General features: G+C 46.1%; 1 protein-coding gene across 4 annotated transcripts in view; it reads right to left on the minus strand.

Moving 5' to 3' along the window:
• The window catches only part of NCOA1 (nuclear receptor coactivator 1), a 298,889-nt gene extending 286,372 nt beyond the window's left edge, over nucleotides 1-12,517 (minus strand). For all 4 annotated transcript variants that reach the window (XR_014006493.1, XM_081188396.1, XM_081188399.1 and 1 more), the window contains exon 1: nucleotides 12,357-12,517. The gene's annotated coding sequence lies outside the window, so the exon portion shown is untranslated. The remainder of the gene's footprint in view (nucleotides 1-12,356) is intronic.
• Between the last annotated feature and the right edge of the window lie 10,858 nt (nucleotides 12,518-23,375).

Raw genomic sequence — 23,375 nt, forward strand, 5'->3', positions numbered from 1 at the left:
TTAAGAGGGGAATAGGCTGCAGGAGGAAGGGGAGGCAGCGATACACACGGCCATTCGCAAGAAAACTGCCATACAGATGTGCATCGCCAAGGGAATGAACACTCTGGATAGAGAAGAGGTCAGTTCCATGGAAGCAATCTGAGAAGGAACACAGGGGTAGGCAAAGTAGGGAAGCGGGGTGGGGGCCTCAAGGAAGAAACAGAAAGCAAAGGCTAAGAAAGGCCTTAAGACCAGGGAGCTCTGCACAGGGTGACCCTTCGTTGCACTGAGAACAGTTATATAGGGGGTGTTGAAGGGTACAGTGCCCAAGTATGCAAAAGTGAGTAAATTGGTGTAAGACAGACCCAAAACAGAGAAACAAACCAGCACCTGCTTCATGTTTGTATAAACATGTCACTGCCTAAACATACAGTAGCTGATTGTCAGCTACTTGTGTCCCTAGGAATCTATGAGATCCCAACCAAGGATCTTCTGATCTCCATTAGCTAGCTTGTGTATACTATAAAAAGGTAAAGGTACCCCTGACCGTTAGGTCCAGTCACGGACGACTCTGGGATTGCAGCGCTCATCTCGCTTTATTGGCCGAGGGAGCCGGCGATTGTCCACAGACAGTTTTTTCGGGTCATGTGGCCAGCATGACTAAGCCGCTTCTGGCAAACCAGAGCAGCGCACGGAAAAGCAGTATACCTTCCCGCCACAGCGGTACCTATTTATCTACTTGCACTTTGACAAACTTTCGAACTGTTAGGTTGGCAGGAGCAGGGACCGAGCAATGGGAGCTCACCCCATCGCGGGGATTCAAACCGCCGACCTTCTAGGCTCTGTGGTTTAGACCACAGCACCACCCACGTCCTGCACCTGTATATATTATAATATAGGCTTAAACGCAAAGATGTGGCATGTATTAAAAATCAAAAATAAACCCTTGCATTCTTACCGTGCATCTGTGTCTTCTGTAATGAACACTTCATGTATGTTCTGGGTATGGCAAGAGACATATCACTATGGCAACAATGTGATCGGAACTTGGCAAGAGGCCAGAATATTTTAATGTATGAAGGGGTGACTATGCAGGGGAGTAGGTCCCCAAGATTTCAATAGTTTCAGGCAAGATACGCATCACTTCCCTTATGCAGGAAACACAGAGAGGCAAATGGGGACCAGGGAGAGAAACCAAGGTGAGAGGACTGAAGTAAATAACCCCAAAGGCTTGATAGGCAAGTTATATGCCTTCTTAGTGTAGCTTAGGAATTCAGCCAGTATGTTTGTAAGAAAGAAGGCAAAAGAAATCCATATAAATAAATGGCACCGGATACGGAAGAACATACCATCTAACTTATCACTTGCCAATCTGGATGAAAATGTCTTTGTAAGTCAATGTCAGCAGTAGCACAGGGTATAACTGTTGGTGCGACAAGGTGAATAGAGCAGATTTTTGGAGACTTCCTAAAACACTATTGTTTGGTGCTACCATTATGAACTCAATCAATTAAATAGCTGATTATCTATTACCACATAATCCTAAAATTATACTACTAAGCTCCCTTAAAGGTTTAACCAATGACAATGTAAACCTAACTGTGATTGCCAAAATGTGCCTAGCAGCCCAGAAAAAAAAATGGATGCCCTCTTAATTTTTGGAAGACCAATTAAAGAATGGACAAATAGGTTTGTTGAAAGATAGACTTTATTCATAATATTTTGGAACAATACATTTCTGGATAATATCCAAACATATGCTTATTTTTCTATGTTTTGAGGACCGGCTTCCCCTTCCCCTTATTTTCTTTCAGCACTTAGCAGCCCAATATTTGGCCCTTTTTTATATACAGAAAGAGGTGTGTGTGTAATAGGAATAAGCCATCAAAATAAAATTAAAAAACCTGTTGACCAACTCTTATTTATTTAATGTACTATTATTATTCTGCTCAGCAATTAAAATGGGGATGGGGTAGTTTAAATTTACCTAGGTCTGCCTGGAAAAAGACGCCGCCACCAACCTGTGTTAATCACCTAAGGTTGGCTCTAGGCAAGCTAAGGAGCCACATCTCTTATAAGAGAGCAAAACCCCAACCCAGCTGCCAGGAGGTCCCTGGGCTTGGGAGGTTTTTACAAGATCCTTGGCTAAAACCAACATGACAACATCAGGTTTATATAACAATATCAGCGTAATGCATATGGCATAAACATTAGCACATGGCAAACTGGTGGCCTTAAAATACAGTGTTTAAGTTAATTGTAAGTACAATTAAACATTAAGAATCTGTGACAGGGTAGTCCAGGGAATGAACTGTCAAGTCAATGCTTCTGGCAGTGGTTCTTCCAAGGAATTTCACTGTGAGGAGCTGCAGGAGAGTACTGGCTGTTCTATATGTTATGCTCTCAGTTCAGAGGATGAAAAGAGGCCCAGCAATCCTAGTCAAGCATCCTGAGGGAGCAGCATACACCCTAGAACACGTTCCAATTCCTCTGCAACATGCAAGACTCCCATGAGTTACGTCAAAGTAAAAGGCTTGAAAACCACTGGAATACAGTGCCTGGGCAAGCCCTGCAACTCACAAAAGGACTCCCAAAGTCCTTTCCTTATACATTTCCATCTGAAAGCACATACAGAATACAGTGACCCAGGGGTCAGCAAACTTTTTCAGCAGGGGGCCGGTCCCCTGTCCCTCAGACCTTGTGGGGGGCCGGACTATATTTTGAAGAAAAAAATGAACGAATTACTATGCCCCACAAATAACCCAGAGATGCATTTTAAATAAATGGACACATTCTACTCATGTAAAAACACACTGATTTCTGGACCGTCTGCGGGCCAGATTTAGAAGGTGATTGGGCCGGATCCAGCCCCCGGGCCTTAGTTTGCCTACTCATGGAATACACATTTGCTTTACCAGTCAAGGAACAGAGCTCACAATTGCACAGGGAAAGTTACGAATTCTTCCTAAAAGGATGAAATTACATCTGCCAAGGATGGCAGAATACAGAAGAAGGTGGGACTAGATGACTCAAGGAAGTTGCTTGGAATTTGAATAATTTATTCTTTTAATTTATTCTAAATTCACACAAAAACTAAAAATGGCAGAAGGGAGTGGCATTTGGGGGATTTTGCACAAAATTTGAAAGATTTATATATACATGATTTTAGGTCTTGGTTTGGATCGCAATATTTTTCATTGTGATCATGTGAGGGGCTGAGTTCCACAATAAAGGCAGGCCATAAATCTAAAGGGGCAAAATTAAACCCCCAAACAGCCCCACTGAGGGCTGAATATGCTCAGAAGCCATGGCTTGCAGGCTGACTGTTTTGGGGCTGGGGGAGGAGTGAGGAAACTGGATTTGAATCTCTTAATGCAGGTCCCACTTGTAAAAATAATTGTCCTACTTCAAAACAGCAAACTGAAAAAGGCCCCTCTCTGTACGCACACAGACAACCAGTCTAAAGCCGCTCTGAAATAAAGTAAGGAACCCTGACCCAGTTTGCTTTATGTTTCTTCAGAGTCATGCTACTCACATGTACTCAACTTGGTTTCTCTTTTAAATAGGAACCGAACTTGAGATTTCATCATTCCATTCTCGCAGCAACAATATTCAGTGCACAGCAAAAGAAAAGTTGCACAAACTGTTTGGACAGTTTGCTAAACAGTTAGCTTTGAAAGCCATTTATTCTGAAAGTGGAACTAAGCTCCCAACCCTCAGGAAAGCAATGTTGCAGCTGTTTGTACAACTATGTATACCCAGCCAAACATAGACTGTCCATTTTCAGTTTCTTCTCTTTTATTCCAGCAAGTTACTGAAGTTTTATGCTAGATTAGCTGAAACCAGGCAGTTTGGGACACTGAAATTTCCCTTCTGACCAATACACCTGAGTAAGATATTTGAAGACCCTTTGACTTTACTGGGTGCAGGATTTCAACCCTGGTTTTTGGATGCTTCATAGTTCTGCTAGTCCTTCATTGCATAGCCAGTAAGGTAGTAAATATTACATGGTACTGTTGCGCTCAGATCCTGCTAACCGGTTTCCTACAGGAATCTGGCTGGCCGTTGTGAGAACAGGATAATGGGCTAGATGGCCCACTGGCCTGATCCAGCAGACTCTTCTTGGGCTCTCAGAGGAAGGGCAGTTTAGAAATAAACCAGTAATAATATTTGTGAGGGACAGTACAATCCCCATCAAAGTCAGGAACAGAGGGTGCTTCCATACACAGAGTCAGACCACTGAGCAATGCACTACACACACACACTGACAGAGGTTCTTCAGGGTTTCAGATAGCAGCCTTTTCCAACACTACCAGGAGAAGCTTAGGATCAAACCAGATCTACTACTAAGCTACGTTGCTGCATAAAACTAGGGCCAAAGCAGACAGCGTGAGGAAAAATAACAGTGAGAGGATATTTGCTAAGCATAATCCACAACTATTCTGAAATGTTTACTATTGCAAATCAAACTTTCATATATTTGCGGTAATATAATTTACAATAAGTTATATTGCAGCTCTATTTATTCGGCAACTTGCCTGAAGTTGTACTAAATAAAGCTCAGTTCCTTCTTGTTGTTGATGAAATGGAAACCAAGCTAACATGTTTATACAACGCAAAGTTACATGGAAAGATCTGTATATTCTTTTCCCTACACAGAAGTGCTCTCCACATGGAAGACGCATAAATGTTTGATGCATCCCCAAGCGCAAATGAGACCCCACTGGTTCTGGCTGGATGCATTCTTGCTAGTTTTATGGAAACAGCCCATTCCAAATACAGCAGTTTGTGCAAAAAAAACCCAACCCTCAACCTACCAAACTCTTCAGAGTTGCCAGCCCTAATGCAAATCCAGAGGATAATTATTCCAGTTCCTGGGGTGGAGAAGTATTTACCTATAAGGCTCAACACAGACTACCTTACACAAGCAAGTTAGGCAACAGACAACAGACACTTCCAGTTCCATCATGTATGAAATACTCTCAAGTCTTTTCGGATATCAACCATAGGCCCTATAAAATATTACAGCTCTGATGGTGCAACAGGCTTCCATGTGGGTGGAGCTTCGTCTTCCTCTCTCCCATCACACCTTCAAAAACAGCTCTATAAGGTTGAAGGGGGCAGGTGGATGGGGGGGGAAAGAAATGGAAGTCCTGTTGCACCAGCAGAACCATATTAGCATAGCACCAGATGCAATTAAATATTTTAAGCCTGTGTCTCAAACAAAAGGTCTCTTTTTAATTTAATGTAAATGAAAGTAGCCTCCCATTGAGGCCAAGCACCTACACCTGGCAAAGGCATACTCGGCCCTCCAGATGTTTTGGGACTACAACTCCCATCATCCCTAGCTAACAGGACCAGTGGTCAGGAATGATGGGTATTGTAGTTTCAAAACATCTGGAGGGCTGAGTAAAATATGTAAAAATGTTGTCCCCCACATATGCCAGTCAAAACTGTATTTGCTCTTTCCCATAGTTTTTTTTGTCCCATAGTCTTTTCTCATATAGTTTGTTTTAACACTCAAGTTGCTTTGCTTCTTTTTCTCTTTGAAGCACAACACAGAACTTTACCTAAAACTTTTTAAAACAACGTTTTCAAACGGTGAAGGATCATGGTTTCTAGCAAACATAATAGGCAAAACAAAAACATAAAACTTTACTTTCACAAAAATAAGGACAACTCCCCCCATCGCTGAATAGCTTCCCCATAATATTATATCTTGCATTATTGATTCATAATTGCAACTTAGAGGACTTTGGACTATAGTGTGGGGGGCCTTATCATTGGAACTCCCTCACAGGGAGTTCAGAAAGGCAATGACTATATACAGACCACGGGTGGGATGTAACTAAATTTTACTCAGTAAAAAGTCAGACCCATTAATTTCAATGCGTCTACTCTGAGTAAAACTACCACCCACATTTTATGGTGCCTGTTGAAGGCTTTCCTCTTTCAAGAGCCCTCTAAGTCAAGATTTCTATAGCCAGTTGGTATGTTTATTGGACTTGAAACTGCTTTATATATACAATTATTGTAACTGTTTTTTAAATACATGCAATTGTTTTAGATATGTTTTGCAAAATCAATTCAAAATGCTTCATGAGAAGAGATTCATAAATGGAATAAGTAATACAGTAATAGTAATAAGTTCTGACTGCTTCCCTTTCAAACTTCCCGAACTAGCAGCAATCACCAAATTTCTCTCCAAATCAGCTCATTACAAATATACTTGAACAATGTAAGCTTAATAATAATAATAATAATAATAATAATAATAATAAACAACTAAGATTATATTTTCAAATGCATGATGCTCAGGAGTTGGGGTAAAATACATAATTCCGAAATAGTGTTAAGATACAAGACAGCGATTTCTATAAGTCACAACTTACTTTCCATAACAAACTGTAAATTAGTCACACTTATGAATAATGCATTCCTCCTCCAACCTGGGTTTAATGTATTGTGGGTATTTTCTTTGGTTGGTTGGTTGGTTGGTTGGTTGGATGGATGGATGGATGGATGGATGGATGGATGGATGGAAGTCACTCTGGGTTGCCTTGGGTAAGATATAGGGACTAAAAAATTTAATAAATAAAATAAAATATTCATGCTTGCCGCAAGAGGCAGTGGCGTAGCGTGGGGGGTGCAGGGGGGGCCAGCCGCACCGGGCGCAACATCCGGGGGTTAGGGTTAGGGGGCGCAAATCCACGGGTTAGGGGGCGCAAATCCACGGGTTAGGGAGCGCAAATTACCGTATTTTTTGCTCTATAAGACTCACTTTTTCCCTCCTAAAAAGTAAGGGGAAATGTGTGTGCGTCTTATGGAGTGAATGCAGGCTGCGCAGCTATCCCAGAAGCCAGAACAGCAAGAGGGATCGCTGTGCAGCGATTCCTCTTGTTGTTCTGGCTTCTGAGATTCAGAATATTTTTTTTCTTGTTTTCCTCCTCCAAAAACTAGGTGCGTCTTGTGGTCTGGTGCGTCTTATAGAGCGAAAAATACGGTACTTGCCTTGCCCCGGGTGCTGACAACCCACGCTACGCCACTGGCAAGAGGAAATTTGTGCATTAAAAAAAAGCTCAGCTGATGCATCAGATATCTCCATTTGATAACTTGATCCCCAAATATCATGCCAAGTTCTTGGAAGGAATGCAACAAGGGCAGTGTTGCAATATTTGACAATGCATTGCCACACATCTCGTCAATCTGTTTTTCTTTAATCCACAGCTAATAGCCACAGACTTAAAGAACAATCCTGCAAAAAACAGAATCCTTTGTCCATATATTTGAAATGAACATCAGCTTGATCTACTCCCCACTCCACGCCGGCGGAAAACAAAATATTTCACCACCACTGAAATATGGTTTTACACTCAAGTTTTTCTATTTTAGGTCGCTTTCCTCCTTGTGGCCAGAGGGGAAAAAATCCCTCTATAAGTAGGCAAACCTATCTATTCACAGTTCTTGAGCACTCTTTCAGTATTAGAACTGTGAAGTATTAAAATTTGTGCATGTGCCTATACACACCTCCCAATAAAAACCAAGCACCCGCCGCTGGAACAAATGAACCCGGGCAATCCAGTTGAGAGCATATGCAGGAATTTGCTTTGAGTACTAGAACTAGACAGGGTGGATCTGATTTACATCAAATCAATTAAATTAAATTAAATCGATCACGATTTAAATCACTAGTCAGTAAGACTGGATTTAAATCTCTCTTTTTTTACAGAAAGACTCATTCTTGCTGGTATAATCTTAATATTTACAACAGATGGTTTCATTTTTGGAATAATAAATTTTCAGAGTACTTTTTACAGTTATATCAAAAATTACAGATTTGGTTATACTATCAGAAATACATAGACAGATAATTATGAAATTATTGTGAGGTTTAATAAGTTAACTGTTTATATTTACATAACTTGTCTGATGTACTTTACTGGAAGGAGAAAAATAATCATTTCCTTAATAACAATTTAAACAATTTATTTAACTAAAGCAATAACACTATAGCATATGTATCCATGTTTGTTAACTGATGTGGTTAAACTTAGACTGAGTTTTAGCACACATGAAAAACTTAAAACAAATCCTTATTTCCGGATGAACAGCCTTTGGACTATAATGTAACTTAAATAGAAAACTATCTTTAGAAAGATTTTTCCTCCAAAAGCATTTTATTTTAAAAATCCAATTTAAATTTTAAAAAATAATCTGATTTTTTAAAAAAAAAACTGATTTTTTTATTCTTTTAAAAAAATAATTGATTTTTATCCACCCTGGAAGTGGAGGACCTTAACAGTTCTTCCCAATTAAAATCCACTTCCGTTTAACCCACATTGTTTATGTTGCAGCAGCATAATGCGGAGGGGTGGGGGGTCATTTTGTTGCCGCTATTGTTAAAACAACAAGTTCTTACAGATCTACCGCAGATCACCACAAGATGAAAATGTCATAAGGACGTCACGTAGGCCAGTGGCCCATCTAGTCCAGCATCCCGTTTTAACCTCAGTCAAACAGAAAGCAAGACGCGAGAACAAAAACACCCATCTCTCATGAAGCCTACTGCGACTAACCATGATGGGAGATCTTAGCCACTGTAGCCAGCAGCCACTGATTGTCTTCTCCTCCATGAATCTGTCTAATCCGGGGGTCATCAAACTTTTTCAGCAGGGGGCTGGTCCACTGTCCCTCAGACCTTGTGTGGGGGCTGGACTATACTTTTTTTGGGGGGGGATGAACAAATTCCTATGCCCTACAAATAACCCAGAGATGCATTTTAAATAAAAGCACACATTCTACTCATGTAAAAACACCAGGCAGGCCCCACAAATAACCCACAAATGCACTTTAAGTAAAAGGACACATTCTACTCATGTAAAAACACACTGATTCCCAGACCGTCCGCGGGCTGGACTGAGAAGCGATTGGGCCAGATCCGGCCCCCGGGCCTTAGTTTGCCTACCCACGGTCTAATCCTCTCTTAAAGCCATCCAAGATGGTGGCCATCACTGCCTCCTGGAGGAGCAAGATCCATAGTTTATTTAAGGATGTCACTGTCTTTTGTTAAAACCACAACTAGAGCTCATGCTTACTTCATTCTGCGCACTAGTATTTCTTCATATGCAGAAGATTTACACACGCAACCAACAGAAAACTATTTCCAACTCTTCTTTCACTTTTCATTTCTTTTAAACTCACACACACCCCCTCAATCCATTTGAAGCAAATTACTTGGAATGAAGCCAGTTCTGCCCCATTGACCTCTGGTATTTTTCTTTCTTCAGTTTTAGGATAGATTTTAATGAACTCATTGTTTCTATGTGGTGTTCACTTTTAATTGAATTTATATTGTCAGTCACTTGGGTGGGGGAGCGACTCCAAGTTAAGAGACAGATTATATAAATGTAGTCAAATGAATGAACAGACATTGGATTTAAAGAAGTCTAAACTGATGCCACTCCAGATATTCCAGGTGAACATTTAGTTTAAAAGGTTTGAAAATACCTGGAAGCCTCTTCCCATTTCTGAACTGCAAAACCTTTGCCTATTTTTAAAACATGGTGTGGTTTACTTCAAAGAATACTTTCCAGTTTTTGTAATGTAAACCAGTAGAATGATTAGAATGCACAATAAAGGGTAGGATGATGACCGAGTTCTCAGTTACTGAAACGTCAACATGTGCCGCAGTACGTAAAGGTGCAGTGCTCTCAACCCACACTGGAAAAAAGTTTCCTTTCAGTCACTATTTATTTCCATCCTGAATGTCACATTCAGCAAAAAAAAACAAAAAAACCCAAGTCATTCCCTCTTTCCTACCCATGAGATTAATTCAAGAAGAGGGTCGCTTCCAGGATGTGAGCTTCAGAAACTTCAAGTTGCCTGAAGATGAGGGTAGGAAAGCCGTTTACATGCACTCAAACATGAGATTCATGCATATAATTGTAATGCCAGTCAGCAACATTATGCTGCAGGTGTAACGCATTAAACCATATTATCTATAAACACATTCACTAAGCTGATTTGATAACACACTAGAGCAGAACTGGCAAGTGCCTGGAAAAGCCTTTTATACGAAACCAAACCATTCAGAAGGCAACACAAATGGGGCAGTCTCTAAACATAAACTCTAACACAGCACCAAGTCAGACCCGCATCACCCTCAGTCCTTATTCAAAGACTATTTCATCCCTTGCCCTTAAAAAAAAATTAAAAATCCATCTCTTGAGCTCAAATTACCCTCCATACCATCCGATACCTCATTACCATCTTGATTTCCTTCAACCAGAAAAACTGCACAAGTACATTACTTATTCTCCCCAGGCTCTCTGAAAGAGGAGTGTGTAAACAATTAATGTGCATAAAAGAGTTTGCTGCCTCTGCTTTTGATAATCCAACTGATGATGAGATGCAACATGCAAAAGCAAAGAGGCCACACTTAAAAGCAGCAACGGAGAACACCTACGCTCCCAGCCCAGTCTCTCTGGGCAATGAAGACTTCTGCCTACAGGCCCCCTGTTGCTGTGGGATTGTCACCAGCACCATCTTTGCCCCAATATGGGCCCGTCGCACGGCACCCTGCCCCAGCCATGTTTACGCAGTCAAAGCAGCCCAGACTCTTAATGACCAATCTGGACAAGAAGAAAGCAGCTTCACTACTTTGCTATTAAAACTTGCAGGTGGTTGTGTGTAGTTTTGCAGGAGAAGATGAACACGCAGGCATGTCAAAAGTTTAGGTGTGGGAGAAGAGGAGGCAGGTTTTCCCTACTCCTGAAAGTTACACTATTCATCTGAAATTTTAAAGGGGAGGGTGTATGCGGCACTTGACATAACCCAGAAACAAGCAGGAGTATTCCCCCACCTACAGATTTTTAGTTAAACGACTTTGAACCACCATATACACACTTCCTCCCAACCCAGGCTCTCTCTCTGCCTCTGTACACACAAATACTTGCTGACACTCTCCTTCCACAAGCCTCCGATTTTAAGACTGAAGTGTCCTCCTGGTCCCCTGCTCAACTGACTCTCCCCGGGATTTGAAGGTGGGGTACAAGCCCTCCCATTCAGAGCCAAAGTTATTACCGTTGCTTCACCACCACCACCACCACTTCTGATTTGTTGTGGGGAGGAGATAATGTCAATTCCAGGAACTGCTTTCTACTCTGGTTTAACCAAAGATGTAAAGGGAAACTGGATGGTACACCACATCCCCACAGAGCCTGGGGCTGCTCCCTTTCTCCTTGGAAACCCCTTCCCACACATTCCACCAAACCCCAGGCACCCCCTTCCCACTCCATTCCCCCCTTAACTATTCCCCATAACTAAAGATCACTCCCACACAAGCACACCTTCTCTCCACTTCTCTACAGATCGCCTATGGGGTGGACTTTGGTAATATGGCACCCTGCCTGAGCGATGGCAGAATTGGGCAAATCCCACCCCCCAATATTTCTTATTTTCACAATAACTGAGTACGTACCAGGGATGATGATGAGGATGATGATTACTACTGCTACTACTTTGCACCCTCTCTGTTCTGCACCCTGTGTGAGGGAACTGCCCACCCCCCCACCCTAAATCCATCACTGCTGGGATCTTCCATTAGTCCCGAGTTTTGGGGTACTTTGCAACCTTCTCTGGCATCTGACAGATCCTTCTGGGAGATCCCCTCGCCGGCCTATAGCTTTCCAGCTCCCTAGGGTCCTAGTTACCCATTTTTTCATTGCACAGCTCCCTAATCTGGGCTGGGGGGGGGGAGTGCAACCCCTTTGACCTGTCCGCACCGATTTGGGGGAAAGGTCTTCTTCCTGCGGGGGGGGGTACCCTGTGTGTCCCCTTCCCCACCCCAAAAGAAGCAAACTCCCTTCTATCTGCCACAACCTCCTCTTGGCACGGAGACCCCCCACCCCCCGGGGGACCCCTGCTCTCCAGCACCCACCATACTCCCCTGGCAGACCCACCCACCCCGCGACGACCCCCCACCCCCCAATCGCCAGGCTTTTGCACCAACACGCCCCTGCCCCCTTCCCTGTCACACCCAGACCTCAAAATCATACAATCCGCCCCCCCCCCAAAAGCAGCCCTGCTCCTTCTGCCACTGCTCCTGGTGCAGCGCCCACCCACCCAAAAAAACACACACCCCGGACCCCGCCCCCTCCTTCGCACCCACCCAAATCGCCCCTTGGAGGACCCCCCAAAATGCGCCCCGCCCCCTTCTTTAAACCAACCCCCGCGAGCTTCTTCGCCCCCCACAAAAATAATCAATTTTTGCAAACTCCCCCAGCCCCCAAAGCTGCGCCTCCCCCCCCCCAAAAGCAAGCCTCGGCCCGGGCTTCCCCTCCTCGCCTGACAGCTCAGCCCACCCCCTGCGGGCTCACCTGCTGCCTCCGGCCGGGCCGAGGCCTCCCTCCTCGGCGGGGAAGGACCGGGGGTGGTCGCCTTCCTTGGCGGCCAGGAGGACCGGGCGCGCCCGGGGCCGGCCAGGAGCGCGGCGGGGGCGGCCCTCGCGTCCTCCTCCTCCTGCTGCTGCTCGGGCGGCGGGCGCTGGCGGTTCTCCTCCTCGTCGTCGTGGTCCTCCTTCTTCTGGGGCCCCGGCTCCCTCGGCGGGGCTCCTGGGCGCCCGGGGCCCCCTGTCTCCGCGCTCGCTCAGCCTGCGGCGCCTGCTCCGCCTGCTCGGCTCCCGAGGGCGGGCGGAATGGCGAGGGGGCGAGGAGGAGGAGGAGGAGGAGGAGACGGGGCGGGACGCGGCCGAGGGGCTGGCAAGGGAGGACGGAGAGAGGGAGGCAGCCGCGAGAAGGGGAGGCCGCCGCCGCCGCCGCCGCCGAGGCGAGGGGCCGAGACCGCCTCAGCCGCGCGCCGCCATCTTGGGCAGGATGGCAGCAGCCGCCTGAGGGGAACCGCCGGCGCCTCGTCCTCCTCCTCCTCCTCCTCTCCGCCCTCGGCCTCCTCCGGCCACGGGCAGCAGCGACACCAGCCCGCGCTCCCCTCGCCAGCCCGAGCTCGACGCCGCCGACGCTCGGGAAAGAGCGCCTCTAAGCATGTGCAGAGTTCGGCGGGCGCAGCAGCTGCCTGTATCCTCCTCACCAGGCGTTAGATATTAACGAGAGGCTTCGTTTTAAGAAGGGGGGGGGTGTTCTGCTGCTGCTTTTCTCTCTGCAAGTAGACGGGGGGGGGGAGGGACAGCCATAGGATTTATTGGGGGGGTGCAGAACCGAGTTATCTGAGACGCAGTTAATCATTTTTTATTTATTTACTTGGTGTAGGGGGCAGCTGCCCCCCTCTGTACCACCAATGGCTACACCCACCCATGCACCCCAATTAAATATTTGAGGGGGCTGCCTCCCCTTAAAAAGTTGATGGGCATTGTCATTCCAATGGTGGGTGGGTTGCACGTCAGGTGAGCAATTATGGAAGGCAGAGCTCACCTGTCATCGTCCCCCCCCCCAATATTTTATTCAAGTTGCCCCCCCCCCTGACAGCCATCACCTAAGTGTGAGTGTGCTTGGCAAGGTATTTAGGGCATCACCTGCCTGTGCATGTGGTCGGAGTGCTTCTGTTGTACAAGGCGCCGCTTAAGTTGACAGCGCTCTTTGAAAAGCAGTTTAAAAGTAAAATCCGCAGTCGCGGGTTACCAATGGGCAGCTGGCCAGCAACGCATTCCTGTGCGGCTTTACTTGGAAGTAAGCCCCAGTGCCGTCAGTGCGCCTTGCTCCCCAGTAACTGTGCTGAGAGGGTTGCGGAAAGCACAGCGCATTGGAGGCGAGAGGGGCTTCAGGGGCTGTGCATGCTCAGGGGCTGTGCTGCTAGCGTGCAGGTCGGTCCATTCGCACATTAAGCACAGTGGCAGCACACCCAGTTGAACCACCGGTGGTGCTAGCTAAATGCAAACGGTCAAGCGTTTTTTTATTCATGGCTAGCCTCTCTCGGCCCTCTCCTCGCAGCTTCCTGGTGAACCTCTTAGGTTTATGAATCCATATTTCCGCCCCACAATCTATGACGCTGAAACATGAGACGCCGCATTTGCACGGCGGCATCTCAAGATCACTGGCTGGCACAGTCTCCTTCAGTCTTCAGGTGGGGGCTCTTTGCAGCCCTACCTGGAAATATCCAAAGGTCGGACGCGAAGGCTTTCTCTGTGCAGAGCATGCGCTCTATCACTGAAGGGCAAAATAAAAGTGGTTTTGCATTTAACACGCAAGCCCTTTTGGCAAATAAAAAAAGCATGGGTTGAGGGTGGGGTAATAATTATCAGGGTCAAAGTGGGCACAGAATGGGAACTCATCCTTGCCTCTCCATCAGAGCCCCGAGGAAAACCTTTCTTGTGAATGTGCTACTTATAAACGCTCAATAGGAGCCCGGCTGGGTCAGGCCAAAGGACTGATCCTTTGGTGAACCACATGGGAAGCTCATGAGTATGGCACAAGCGCTGTCTCTTCAGTGACTGGCCTTCAGGTGTACACGGCTTCCGATACATGGCATAGCCATCACAAATAGTAGTCATCAATATTCCTCCGTGAATTTGTTTGATCCCCTTTTTAAACCATCCAGGGTAGTGATTGTTACTACCAAGGCAGCTAAGGGTGGCTTGGGAGCCCCATGAGGGGGAGAGGGAATTGGGCCCCCAGTAAGCGCAGACCAGCTAAAAATATTTACACAGGATATAAAACAAGTGTGTCATCTCGTGTTGATGTCAATCATAAATATGATGGTATCTGTACCTGTTGAGAATATGAAGAGCCTAAAGGCTCATGTCAAAAATACAATCGCCCTCTCGATCGTTGTTGAACTAACCATACACTTTAAATTTTTAACTTGGATGTGTAACACGACAACTTTGTTGCATTTGAACAGTGTTCACTTACGAAAACATGTAAATGTGACTGCTTAGAGTAAGATGAAATTGCACCGTCGTACTGTCAAAGCCCAGAAGCGTATAGAGTCAGAAATGCTCTGTTCACTGCACAAGTTTGCAAGCCATTATTCAGAATTGTGCATATACTGAACGCAAGATATATATTTTAAGAGCTACATAAAAACATATGCAAGATAATGGGGCCCTTTCAATTCCTAGTAATTTGTAGCAGCTTCCTGCCCTCATCATGCTCTCTCGTCGGCCCTAGTTACTGCATCTTCAAGTAATCTTAATCTCATAGTCTAACTTTGTGTTGTGTGAAGTACTGTTGCCTATCCTGAATCCAGGTGACCTGGAAGCCTAGTATTTTGAGAGAGAGAAACTCTCTACTTTCTCCACACCATCATTTATGCTCCTCTAGGAGGCCCCGCTTACTGGTATTTTTGCTAAACTAAAAAAGGCCCAGGTATGCTGAAGAGGGATTTCCAATGCCAGTAGTATCAGTTTCTGGAGGCGGGTGGGGTGTTCCGTGGAATGCAACTGGGGAGGAAAGACTTTAATTTCTCATCCCCGCCTGCTGCAGTCCTAAAAATGATCAGCCCCCATCCTCTACCTGACACGCTTTTTGTATTAAAAACAACCACACACGTGTGGTTTGGGTCTGAGCTATGGCCCTTTCGTACTCTGCACATCCTTGCCATATGAAGTGTGAACCAGATCACAGCCGCGTTGTACAGCAGCAGCAAAGTCGCAGATTACTTAACCACAAATGCAACTTACGTTCGTGGAGACGCCAACAGTCATGCCATTTCTGGCAGCCTCGCCGTAGCATATCATGGGCCTGATGCATTCTTGGAGCACAGCACACCACTCGGCCCACGCAGTTGCTCAACCCACAATTTTACCACACACAAGTCGGCCTCAAGATGACTTCACGTGCACTCGCCGTGCTGGAAATTCGTGTTTAGTACACTTGCTGCTCATTGTGCATAAAAATACTTGTGTGAGGAGGTTGCTTCAAAGCTTGTCAGGGTACTCATTGCCCCGGAACATCCTCTCTGGTGAATAGTCACCAACACTAGTCAATAGAAAATATGTGAAAATACATTAAGTGAAAATAAAATGCTGAGTGTGGTGAGCAAAATTAATAATATTTTTTTTCACAAACTTCCTGTGAGTGCAATTTGCTGCCCAAGCGGTTTTTTTAAAATCCAACTTTCACATAATTCACTTCTTTAATTTTCCAGTGTGCATTGTTATAGGTGCCTAATACTTTCAGATTCTCAAATTCGGGATGTGCTAGCCAACTTCTTTATATCTGCTCACTAACATAACCCAGATGTCCAAAGATCAAACAAAGTGGGCTGGGTTCTAAATGGGGAATTAGGAGTGTGGCCTGCATGCATTTTCTTCCTACTTTATTTATTTATTTGTTTATCTATTTGTTGCCTGCACTTCACCCTACAGTCCCAAGGCAGGATACAGCATTAAACACAATTTATTTTAAAAAAAACCACAGTGTAAAACAGCTTACAATCACGAAAAAAATAAAACAACCCATACACCTCAAGTATCAAAACCCAAGGTAAATAGGTGCGTCTTCAGCATTCTCTGTAAGCTGTATAATGAAAATGCTGTGCACAACTGTGTGGGAGGAAGTTCCACAGCTTAGGAGCCACCACAAAAAAGTCTCTGCCTTGAGCCTCTGCACTCAGAGGGCCTCCTCTGCCGACCTCAGCACCCAATACAGCCTTTGAGATACTTGGGACCTGAATCACTTAAAACTTTAAACAAAATAGACAGAGGTGGGACATGGATGCATGTAAGGTAAAGGGACCCCTGACAGTTAGGTCCAGTCGCGGACGACTCTGGGGTTGCGGTGCTCATCTCGCTTTACTGGCCGAGGGAGCCGGTGTACAGCTTCCGGGTCATGTGGCCAGCATGACTAAGCCGCTTCTGGCGAACCAGAGCAGCGCACAGAAATGCCATTTACCTTCCCGCCAGAGCGGTACCTATTTATCTACTTGCACTTTGAGGTGCTTTCAAACTGCTAGGTTGGCAGGAGCTGGGACAGAGCAACGGGAGCTCACCCCTTCGCGGGGATTCGAACCGCCGACCTTCCGATCGGCAAGCCCTAGGCTCAGTGGTTTAACCCACAGCGCCACCCGCATCCCATGGATGCATGTAACTGTTCAAATTCAACACTCACCAATAACCTGTGTGATCCCTGCTTGTGCAATGCTCTCAAGAAAGGCTCTCCTGGCACCTTCATTACCTATTTTTAGGTGCCAGGCAAAAACATACCTCTTTTCCTGGGCTTTTGGCTACTTAAACAATCTATAGCCTTTCAAATTTGAGGGGGGCAGGGAGTTTTCTTTGTTTTGTTGCTGCTGTGTTATGCATTTTTGTATTTTTATAATGTAAACCCCCCCTGTGATCCTCTGATGAAGGGCTGTATAGAAAATAAATATGATGATGATGATGATGATGATGATGATGATGATGATGATGACAACAATCACCCTCCTGTGATTCCACCCCAGCTAACGTCTTCATAAGCACTGGGTTCACTCCTATCTGCATATGCAGCCCACTCTCATCCACAACATCGTCGGACCCATTAATCCAAACCATACGCTGCCCTTCCCCTGGTTTCTAACAGGTGCAAGCCGATCCTCCTCTGTCTTTCCATCGGTATCAAATCCAGAACTAAGACCTCATTAACAAAGCCAAAGGTTGCAACAAATACATCACTTCCTCAACAGAGACTGACTCGAGCTACCACCTGTTGCTCTCTCCTCCTGGCATGGCAGGGGCACGAAATCCCAACAATAGCCTTCTTAAAATAAGATCACTTCTGCAGTGTAACTTAGCTGCTTGTCTGTTTTCCCAGGAGCGGGAGAGAGCAGGAAGCTGATACGGTTAACCTCTTGTGTTGAGCAAAACATACACATACTAGTTGGATTTAAGTATGGGAGGGATAAGGAAACAGTCCTGATCTTTGAGACCTGGACCATAGTCACGCAGCTTCCCGGTGCATTCTTCCTTACCTGAATATAAATGTTCGTGGCAACCGCATGACATGGGCGGGATATCTTGGGTGTTTCCAAACGGGGTGGATGCTATTCATGCATGCAAGTTTTTCACACAGTCCACATGGTGGCAGCATCAAAATACCAACCTATATCAGGCTCTCCAAGTGCCCCTGTTTTCCAGGGACAGTCCAGATTTACAGAAGCCGTCCCAGTTTCAAATTTGATCCTGTAATGTCCCGCTTTTCCTTAGGATCTCCCTATTTGGAGTTATCCAACCCCCAAGCCATTTGAAGGCAGCCCTGCATAGGGAAGGTTTTTTTATATTTAATGTTTTGTTATGCTTTTATATATGTTGGAAGCAGTCCAGAGTGGCTGACGCAACCCAATCTAATGGGTGGGGTGTTATTATGGAATAAAGGTAAAGGGGCCCCTGACCATTAGGTCCAGTCGTGGCCGACTCTGGGGTTGCGGCACTCATCTCGCTTTACTGGCCGAGGGAGCCAGCGTACAGCTTCCGGGTCATGTGGCCGGCATGACTAAGCCGCTTCTGGTGAACCAGAGCAGTGCACGGAAACGCCGTTTACCTTCCCGCCGGAGCGGTACCTATTTATCTACATGCACTTTGACGTGCTTTCGAACTGCTAGGTGGGCAGGAGCAGGGACCGAGGAACGGGAGCTCACCCCGTCACGGGGATTCGAACCACCGACCTTCTGATCGGCAAGCCCTAGGCTCTGTGGTTTAACCCACAGCGCCACCCTATTTTCATCAGAGAGGAAATCTGGTAAGCTTTTTTTTTAAAAAAGAAAACAAAACTCTTCCCAATGGGCTACCCCTCTATAGGGTCTCTGTGTTGTCAGCATGCAACACAGCTTATTAGTCCTCATCCAGCCCATGATTCCATCCAGATTTAGGGCATGCAAGACCTCTTCTGATTCAGAAGTTACAGTGAAATAGAGCTGGGTATTATCAGAATACTGGCGACACTTTGTAGAAATGTTTTTTCCAGATCATCTTCTCCCAGATACCACCCCCCCCCAATAACAACAGAGTTCTTCCGAGAGGATGCTATAGCAACGGCTGCAGCCAGCAGCGTCTTAAAATGTATGCACACAGGCGCTCCAGAAAGATAACAAGCATATATGCATCTTAGGAGTTTGTCGTGCACATCCAACACTGGGAGCGGATAACTGATTGACCTGCCTACTTACTAGAATTCCCAACCATCTTCTGTGGGGAGTTTCCACACAAAGTATCATCAGAGGAGGGATTTTTCATCAAGACTGCAGTAGGGGAAGAAAAGAGTTGCATTTCCTCTCCACAACAGCTTTGATCCCATTAATTATCAACTCCCCCATCCCCAGCTGATACAATCTGCATTTTAAAAAAATCTGTCATATCTAGTCAGTGGTGACCACCCACATCTCTCAAGGAGCCTCCAGGCTGTCCATATTTTGCAGGAGAGATTCAAGTGCATACTGGAACATCAGGTTTGCACGTTAATAATTTTATTATTTATTAAATTTGTCTTCTTACTTCTTCTCTTCTTCGGCGATCACTTGTAGCCGAGTAAAATTATCTTCCAAAACACTGTTTTACCAGTGAGTCCGTAAGTGACTGTGGAGGCCAATTCTGGATCCACACGTCCTTCCACAGTGGGGACATTGGTTTCCGGGCAGGAGTTGATCACGGTGTGGATTTGCCAAGCGTGCCTTCCTCTTAGCATGTTTCTCCCTTGCGTCCTGAGTTCGAGTGTCTTCAAAGCCCATGACACCTTTGGTAAAGGCTGTCTCCAACTGGAGCGCTCGCAGGCCAGTGTTTCCCAATTGTTGGTGTTTATACTACATTTTTTAAAATTTGCCTTGAGACAGTCTTCATCTATAGATCTCACAGCATGAGGTGGATTAAAGCATTCAGTCACCCTAGAACAACAAATGCACTTAAAAACAAGCCAACGTGCATAGAATATCTTGCAGATTGAGTGCGAAATGCATTGGAAAGGGTGGAATGGACAAGTGACAGGAACAAGCCTGCAGTAAATCACACAAAACAAGTTGACGTTAACTCTTTATTAGCAAAAACACAATCTGCACAGGAGGGCCATGCCTAATGGGTACAGCAACTCTTGTCCGGCAGGTCTGGGCCCCATGAAGCAGTTGATGAGACTGAAAGCCCTTGCGTCACCACAGCTGCCTATGTCCCCTCCTCTCTAGTGTTTTTGCCAAGAAACGGAGACTATGCCTATTTGCCTATCTTTGCTCCTCCTGCTTCATGCCTCTCCTGGTTCTGGGTGACTGGTGGGTAAGGGGAGCTTGTTGCAGCAGGAGGGGGAGACCCCCGTGACTCTGCACCAGCCCAATTCATCTCTGCCTCTCTGCCTCCCTCCTCCTCTGCTTCATCTTCTGCCTCTGATTCTACACTTCTCTCTGCCACAGACTCTCCCTGCTCACTAAACCCTGTTAGCTCTTCAGCTTCCAACACTTCCAGTCCCCTGACTCTGAGCCTTCTTCTCTTGCAGGTTTCCCAGCTGGTTCCTCTTACCATTCCTCTGTGTCCAACCAGTCAGTGACCACAAGTGGCCCATGGGAAGACATGTAGGCTCCCCTCAGGCTGATCAGGGTGAATGCCAGCGTGGTGTAGTGGTTAAGAGCGGTAGTCTCGTAATCTGGTGAACCGGGTTCGCTTCCCCGCTCCTCCACCTGCAGCTGCTGGGTGACCTTGGGCTAGTCACACTTCTTTGAAGTCTCTCAGCCCCACTCACCTCACAGAGTGTTTGTTGTGGGGGAGGAAGAGAAAGGAGATTGCTAGCCGCTTTGAGACTCCTTAAGGGGGGAGGTGAAAGACGGGATATCAAGTCCAAATTCCTCCTCTTCTTCTTCTTCTTCTTCTTGTCGTCATCTAACCACTCTGCAAGCAAATCATAAATAATCCCCAGTAAAAACCCAGCAGAGGGTGCTTCTAGACTCTTACTGTTTTGGGGTGGGGTTCAATCACATCCCGGCAAAGATAGTTGTGCAAAGATAGTTGATTATCGGGATGTCCCGCGCAGAATACCCTCTTCCCTAAGAAGATTGGGCTTCTTGTGATATGTCAAGTATCACTTGCATTGCTGTCACATTGTCTGACTTCCCCACAAACAAATCAGAACGAATGCTCATTAAATGGCTAGCGTCATCTAATCTCCCCGCAAGCAAATGAGGATCAATGCACACACAGAAGGAAAAAAAAGAGGTAAAGGACCCCTGGACTCTTAAGTCCAGCCAAAGGGGACTCTGGGGTTGCGGTGCTCATCTTGCTTTCAGGCCAAGGGAGCCGGCGTTTGTCCACAGACAGTTTTCCGGGTCATGTGGCCAGCAGGACTGGTGCATGGGGGACCGTGACGAGTGCCAGGAAAGGCCGTTTACCTTCCCGTCACAGTGGTACCTATTTATCTACTTGCACTGGTGTGCTTTCGAACTGCTAGGTTGGCAGGAGCGGGGACCGAGCCACGGGAGCTCACCCCACTGCGGGGATTCGAACCGCTGACCTTCTGATTGGCAAGCCCAAGAGGCTCAGTGGTTCAGACCACAGCACCACCTCTGGAGGCTTAACCTGGGGCAAAAAAAACCCCATCTAGCCCTCTATAGTTATGGCTCTGACTTTTGCCACTGAAATTTGCAAAGCCACTGAAAAACTCTGAGATCTCTGAGCCCATAAGTGTCCTCTAACAAGTTTGCTGGGCGAATTGTGGGGTGTTGAGGCCAGCCAAGGCCTGTTCCAAGAAAACAGAGACTTCTGGCAATGTGGGGGCAGGGAGAACAACACCCTTTGCTGCTTGCTGCCATGACTATTGAAAGCCATAATAAACACGTTTGATTTAATGTTCCCCAGAGCAGGGCACTAGGAATTCTTTATTAAAAGGCTAGTCCCAGCTGCTCAGTCTGTCCGGGAGCTACTGGCAGAGCCTGCAAAGCGTGTCAATTAGTGTGTCTGCTTTAGAAATTGGGAGGGGGTTTGCTATGAGATCTTTGCAGCTACCACAATTCTCTCCTAATATTTCCGCATTTTTCTTGCAAGGCTCTTGGGCCATTTATTTACTAAATTTATATATCCCACAAGGCAGTTTACCTGGACGTCAGGGAGAAAGCTGAATTAAAACCCTGAAGTGCTAGCTTTCTACGGCCGGGGAGTTTCTCACACAAAGAATGATCCAACCCTACGTCCTTGCACTTACAGGATGAAGCAGCAAAGTTTCAGGAAGGAGCGCAACAAGAGGGGCAAGAGTGCAAAGGGTCGCCCTGACTGACCCAAAGGCCTTGTCCACACCCTCGATCTTTACCAACTTAAACTTACCCAACACAACAGGACTGGACAGTGACCTGGACACTTCTTGAGACCCATCAGCAGTAACAGCGGAGTCAAGATCCCAGTGGATGCAAGCAATTTTACCCACAAAATGCTTTGCAAAAACAAGCTACCGCCAGTTCTGTCACCTCCTTCAAGCCAGACACAATGAGGATGCAATGGAAGCAGCAAAGTATGCCTTCAACCCTACTAGGAAGGCTCAGTGATGAGTCCTTATCAGTGTTCAATTGCATTTAAACAGAGTTTTTCTGCACTTGCGTCCAAGCTCTAGTTATCTCCTGCTTGGACTACTGCAATACGCTCTACGTGGGGCTACTGCAATTAATCCAGAATGTGGCAGCTAGACTGGTGACTGGGAGTGGCTGCCGAGACCATATAACCCCAGTCCTGAAAGACCTACATTGGCTCCCAGTACATTTCCGAGCACAATTCAAAGTGTTGGTGCTGACCTTGAAAGCCCTAAGCAGCCTTGGCCCAGTATACCTGAAGGAGCGTCTCCACCCCCATCGTTCAGCCTGGACACTGAGGTCCACCTCCAAGGGCTTTCTGGCAGTTCCCTCACTGCGAGAAGTGAGGTTACAGGCAACCAGGCAGAGAGCCTTCTCGGTAGTGGCACCCACCCTGTGGAACGCCCTCCCAGCAGATGTCAAGGAAATAAGCAACTATCTGACTTTTATAAGACATCTGAAGGCAGCCCTGTTTAGGGAAGTTTTTAATACAGTAGTACCTTGGGTTAAGCACTTAATTCATTCCGGAGGTCTGTTCTTAACCTGAAACTGTTCTTAACCTGAAGCACCACTTTAGCTAATGGGGCCTCCCGCTGCTGCCGTGCCACCGGAGCACAATCTCTGTTCTCATCCTGAAGCAAAGTTCTTAACATGAGGTACTATTTCTGGGTTAGCGGAGTCTGTAACCTAAAGCGTATGTAACCTGAAGCGTATGTAACCCGAGGTACCACTGTATTTGATGTTTTATCATATTTTTACAATTCTGCTGGGAGCTGTCCAGAGTGACTGGGGAAACCCAGCCAGATGGGAGAGGTATAAATATTATTATTATTATTATTATTAGCCATCTCCCAGCTTGTTTCCTCACCCTGAGCTCTGGAGTATACCAGGGAGCCAAGTGGGCCCCACAAAACAGCAAGGATTATGCCAATGGCCCGAGT

This window comes from Podarcis bocagei, assembly GCF_964188305.1.
Source record: "Podarcis bocagei genome assembly, chromosome: 3".
Classification (NCBI taxonomy): Eukaryota; Metazoa; Chordata; class Lepidosauria; order Squamata; family Lacertidae; genus Podarcis; species Podarcis bocagei.